The sequence below is a fragment of the Haematobia irritans genome, chromosome 4 (assembly GCF_050003625.1).
Source record: "Haematobia irritans isolate KBUSLIRL chromosome 4, ASM5000362v1, whole genome shotgun sequence".
NCBI classification, from domain to species: Eukaryota; Metazoa; Arthropoda; class Insecta; order Diptera; family Muscidae; genus Haematobia; species Haematobia irritans.
The window spans coordinates 205,852,341-205,859,137 of record NC_134400.1 but is presented as its reverse complement, the minus strand read 5'-3'; positions in this window follow the sequence as shown (position 1 = coordinate 205,859,137).

The window sequence follows — 6,797 nt, the reverse complement described above, 5'->3', positions numbered from 1 at the left end:
GTGATAAAAAATCCCCAATCTTGTAGGGTGCGATTAGGCATTTTCAAAGGACGCATTTTTGGTGCAATGTAACTCGTCGCAATAGATACCGCACTATTGAGTCGTGTTGTTTTACCTTGTTCCAACCAAAAGGAGTTTCTGCATCGTTTCATGTCTGAAAAATACCAGACGGACTAGGGATTCTAATCAGAAACCAGGGACAAAGGAATTACACTCAAAAAACAGGAAGCACAATTTTGGTTAATTTTTGAACATTGTAACTAAATTCTAGAAAATATAATAGACACATTTTTTTCATTTATTAAAGAGAATTTCGTAGTGGAGTTCAAAATTGCAAACAAAATTGCGACCGAACACCAAAAAGTTTTTCAGCGGTGGATTATCCCACCTCAGTGACATTTCTGAAGGGTTCAGAGCTTCTCTAAGCGGTTTTACTGCAAAGTGGATCACCGTTCGGACTCGGCTATAAAAAGGAGGTCCCTTGTCATTGAGCTTAACATGGAATCGGGCAGCACTCAGTGATAAGAGAAAAGTTCACCAATGTGGTATCACAATGGACTGAATAGTCTAAGTAAGCCTGATACATCTGGCTGCTACCTAACCTAACCTAACGTACACAAAAAATTACTAAAGTCAAAGAAACTTTCTTAAACAATAATAATTCCATGAACTAACATAGAATTAAATTGGTTTTAGTGCTATATAGGGTTCACTTTTTTGAGTTTTGGGATTTCTATTAAAAGGATTGTAAAAAAGTGGTTTTTCCACCTTTCGTCTAATTCAAAATTTGGAAACATTTTAAAATTTAAAAAAGTCGAAATTTCGTGATTTTTTTTCTTTTAAATGTGGAAAATCAACTTCTTTCCAAAAGGTAGACTTTCAAAATTTTAAAAAGCCGACAGCTATTTTAATATCTAAAAAATCGACTTATCGACGTTTTCAAAATTTTGAAAAGTCAACATAACAACATTTCGAAAATTTGAAAAGACTAATTTTAAAACAATTAAGGAAAGTCTAAAGTCGGGCGGGGCCGACGATATTATACCCTGCACCACTCTGTAAATCTAAATTTTCGATACCATATCACATCCGTCAAATGTGTTGGGGGCTATATATAAAGGTTTGTCCCAAATACATACATTTAAATATCACTCGATTTCGACAGAATTTGATAGACTTTTACAAAATCTATAGACGCAAAATTTAAGTTGGCTGATGCACAAGGGTGCAAAAAGTAAAAAACAAGTAAGGAAAGTCTAAAGTCGGGCGGGTCCGACTATATTATACCCTGCACCACTTTGTAGATCTAACTTTTCGATACCATATCACATCTGTCAAATGTGTTGGGGGCTATATATAAAGGTTTGTCCCAAAATATCACTCGATCTGGACAGAATTTGATAGACTTCTACAAACTCTATAGAGTCAGAATTTAAGTCGGCTAATGCACTAGGGTGGAACACAATGTTAGTAAAAAAACTAGTAAGGAAAGTCTAAAGTCGGGCGGGTCCGACTATATTATACCCTGCACTACTTTGTAGATCTAAATTTTCGATACCATATCATATCCGTCAAATGTGTTGGGGGCTATATATAAAGGTTTGTCCCAAATACATACATTTAAATATCACTCGATCTGGACAGAATTTGATAGACTTCTACAAAATCTATAGACTCAAAATTTAAGTCGAATTTCACGAAATTTTTTCCAATTAAAATCTTAATTGAGTTTTAAAAATATTCAATTAAAAATTTAATTGATTCAACAAATTTTTTAATTGAAATAAAAATCAATCACACAAATTAATAGTATCAATTAAATATTTAATTGGATCAATTAATTTTTAATTGACTGTCAATTAATTTTTTAATTGGTACTATCATTTCTGGGATTGAAGACATTTCAATTAAAAAAATTAATTGGATCAATTAATTTCGTGATTGAATCAGAAAAAAATTTTTTGTGTGTGTTAGTAAAAAAATATGGAAAAAAATATGGGAAACATTGAAATCTAAAGCAATTTTAAGGAAACTTCGCAAAAGTTTATTTATGATTTATCGCTCGATATATATGTATTAGAAGTTTAGGAAAATTAGAGTCATTATTACAACTTTTCGTTTAAGCAGTGGCGATTTTACAAGGAAAATGTTGGTATTTTGACCATTTTTGTCGAAATCAGAAAAACATATATGTGGGAGCTATATCTAAATCTGAACCGATTTCAACCAAATTTGGCACGCATAGCTACAATGCTGATTCTACTTCCTGAGCAAAATTTCAACTAAATCGGAGTAAAAGATTGGCCACTGTGGTTATATGTGTGTAAATCGGGCGAACGATATATATGGGAGCTATATCTAAATCTGAACCGATTTCAACCAAATTTGGCACGCATAGCTACAATGCTAATTCTACTCCCTGTGCAATATGTTAACAAAATCGGAGTTCAAAATTGGCCTCTGTGGTCATATGAGTGTAAATCGGGCGAAAGCTATATATGGGAGCTATATCTAAATCTGAACCGATTTCAACCAAATTTGTCACGCATAGCTACAATGCTAATTCTACTCCCTGTGCAAAATTTCAACTAAATCGGAGTAAAAGATTGGTCACTGTGGTTATATGTGTGTAAATCGGGCGAACGATATATATGGGAGCTATATCTAAATCTGAACCGATTTCAACCAAATTTGACATGCATAGCTACAATGCTAATTCTACTCCCTGTGCAAAATTTCAATTAAATCGGAGTAAAAGATTGGCCACTGTGGTCATATGAGTGTAAATCGGGCGAAAGCTATATATGGGAACTATATCTACATCTGAACCGATTTCAATCAAATTTAGCACACTTGACAACATTACTAATTGTACTCCTAGTACAAAATTTCAATCAAATTGGGGTAAAACTCTGGCTTCTTGGACCGTATTAATCCATATCGGGCGAAAGATATATATGGGAGCTATAACTAAATCTGAACCGATTTCAATAAAATTTGGCACACTTGACTATAGTACTAATTGTTCTTCTTGTGCAAAATTTTAAGCAAATTAGGGTAAAACTCTGACTTCTGGGACCATATAAGTCCATATCGAAATATTTATGGGAGCAATATCTAAATCTGAACCGATTTCTTCCAAAATCAATAGGGTTCTATTCTGAACCAAAATACATACTTGTGCCAAATTTGAAGTCGATTGGACTACAACTGCGACCTAGACTTTGATTCAGAATTTCTTTAAAATTGTAAATTTTACCAAAAATGCGTCCATCATGAACTTCGTATGTCACTAAAGACATTCTTGCAATTTTGAACTCAAAGTTTTTTCTTCAAACTACAAAATTTTCTTTAACAAGTGAAAAAACTTTGTTATGTCTAATAAATTTCTTGCATTTGTCGAAAAATATTTACTTATTTGTATGACATCGGTGTGATGCCAACGTTTGTAATACTGTTTAGTTAAAATTTTCTACAAATATTCAAAATTTTCTAAAATTAATCGAAAGTTTTCTTCCTGGTGGGTTCACTGTTTTTTCAGTGTAGGAGTCGACTTTCCGAGATTTCGACTTTTCCAAGATTAGGAAAAGTCAGTCTACGAATTATTGAAAGTTTGGCAAATTCGATTTTTCGATTCAAAATTTGGAAAAGCTGATTTTGACTAATTTTGACTGTCCTAAAAATTGAAAAATTTTTCATTTCGATATTTTTGAAAATTAGGAAAAGTCAACTTTATGAAATATCGAAAATTTGGGAAAGACAACTTTTTAAATTAGAATAAGCCAAAATGTTGACTTGTCATAATTTTAAAAGTTTTCTTTCGCAAATTTCGTATAATTGACTTTGCAACATTAGGAAAATTCGACTTATTGTCTTGTCGACTTTTTCAAAATTAGGAAGAATTGAGTTTACGACTTTTAAACCATTACGACATTTCGACATTTTAAAAAGTACACTTTTTGCCTATTTAACATTTAGAAAATACTATTTGGTTAATAGTAGAAAAAGTCGACCTTACAAGTGTTCGAGTTTTCGAATTTTTGTTAAATTGAAAATTTGAAAGAAATCAACTTTTCGACTTTTTCTAAATATGAAAAATTTAAACTTTCGATTTTTAGAAAAGGAAAGTTAGACTTTACGTGCTTGTTCTAAAATTTGTGACAGTCGACTATTCCAGTTTTCGAATATTATGAAATGTAAACTTTTCGATTTCTTTAAAATTTGAAGAAAAAGGCTTTTCGACTTTTTTAAAATTTTTGAGCTATGGTTAAGATAGATAATTTTACACATTCATATTCACGGTGAAACTTGATTGGAAGATCTAACAGTTGGACCAAACTCTAATAGTTGGAGCGAGCTCATAATGTTAGCTAAGAACTGAAAATGTCGATATCTAGATATCATCAAGCTTCAAACTGTCATTTAGTTTAGAAATCCTAAAAATTGAATTAAGCTCCTAATCTGGGGAAAAATAGGAAATGGCGATACTATAAACTATCATTTGAAAACAAAATTGAACTCTAATGGTTAGATTAAGTTCTTAGGTTTGGAAAGAATTGGATATGTCGATTTGTAGTTACCCCCAAACTTTAAACTGCCATTTCGTATGAAACTTTACTTTAGAAACTCTAAGAGATGAGTTACGCTGTTAAGTGACCCTCAAATTCTCGTTTATTTAGAATCTTTAGGATTTTGATTAAGGTTTACAAATAACTGCAAACACCTATTTCTAGTGACGCTCAAACTTTTAACTGACATTTGGATATCTAATGACCATCAAACTTCAAAGTTAGAAAAGAATTGAAAATGTCGATCTCTAATAATCCTCCGACTTGACAGATTAATATAGTGATCCGCAAAATCAAAATTCTCGTTTAGTTAGAAACCTTAAGATTTGCAAACAATTGAAAATGTCGATTTCTAGTGACCTTCAAACTTTAAACCGTCATTTGGTCCGAAACCTTAAGAGTTGCATTGAGGTTTGCAAAGAACTGGAAATGTAGATTTCTAGTAACACCAACATTTCAAACTATGATTTGGCCCATATATCTTTGCTTTAATGGTTAGGGTGCTTTAATGGTTAGGGACTGCCACGTTAGGGTGTCAACTTCAGAATCTTTAAGATTTGGATTAAGGTTTACAAATAACTGCAAACACCTATTTCTAGTGACACTCAAACTTTTAACTGACATTTGGATATCTAATGACCATCAAACTTCAATGTTAAAAACACTAACAGACGTATTAAGCTCTTTATCTTGAAAATAATTGAAAATGTCGATTTCTAGTAATCCTCAGACGTGACGGATTAATATAGTGATCCGCAAAATCAAAATTGTCGTTTAGTTAGAAACCTTAAGATTTGGATTAAGATTTGCAAATGTTGATTTCTAATGACCTTCAAACTTTAAACCGCCATTTGGTCCGAAACCTTAAGAGTTGCATTGAGGTTTGCAAAGAACTGGAAATGTAGATTTCTAGTAACACCAAAATTTCAAACTATGATTTGGCCCATATATCTTTGCTTTAATGGTTTACATATGCATGTAAAATTTGTTTCGTTTAATGTTGAGAACAGGAACTGCCACGTTAGGGTGTCAACTTCAGAATCTTTAAGATTTGGATTAAGGTTTACAAATAACTGCAAACACCTATTTCTAGTGACACTCAAACTTTTAACTGACATTTGGATATCTAATGACCATCAAACTTCAAAGTTAGAAACACTAACAGATGTAGTAAGCTCTTAATCTTGAAAAGAATTGAAAATGTCGATTTCTAGTGACCTTCAAACTTTAAACCGTCATTTGGTCCGAAACCTTAAGAGTTGCATTGAGGTTTGCAAAGAACTGGAAATGTAGATTTCTAGTAACACCAAAATTTCAAACTATGATTTGGCCCATATATCTTTGCTTTAATGGTTGACATATGCATGTAAAATTTGTTTCGTTTAATGTTGAAAACAGGGACTGCCACGTTAGGGTGTCAACTTCACAATCTTTAAGATTTGGATTAAGGTTTACAAATAACTGCAAACACCTATTTCTAGTGACACTCAAACTTTTAACTGACATTTGGATATCTAATGACCATCAAACTTCAAAGTTAGAAACACTAACAGATGTAGTAAGCTCTTAATCTTAAAAAGAATTGAAAATGTCGATTTCTAGTAATCCTCAGACTTGACAGATTAATATAGTGATCCGCAAAATCAAAATTCTCATTTAGTTAGAAACCTTAAGATTTGCAATGAATTGGAAATGTCGATTTCTAGTGACCTTCAAACTTTAAACCGCCATTTGGTCCGAAACCTTAAGAGTTGCATTGAGGTTTGCAAAGAACTGGAAATGTAGATTTCTAGTAACACCAAAATTTCAAACTATTATTTGGCCCATATATGTTTGCTTTAATGGTTGACATATGCATGTAAAATTTGTTTCGTTTAATGTTGAAAACAGGGACTGCCACGTTAGGGTGTCAACTTCAGAGATTCTGCATTTTTTTGGTACTTATCTTTACTAAGGTTTTCCAGTTTTTGGTATTTAATTTCTTTTGTTTTTTTTGGCAAATTTATGACAAGACTTTAGATTATATGATATATTAAGCATATTTTAAGCACGAACCTAAGGTTATCTATGCTTATTAGTCGTTTGAGTGTATTTACTTGTAATGTCGATGTGTAAAGTTCAGAGTATAGACGGCTATAGAGATAGACACGCATACTATACAGGTAGATAAATGATTCGGATGTGTGTGTGTGTTTGAGTATAAATGCATAGATAATAGAAATACATAGA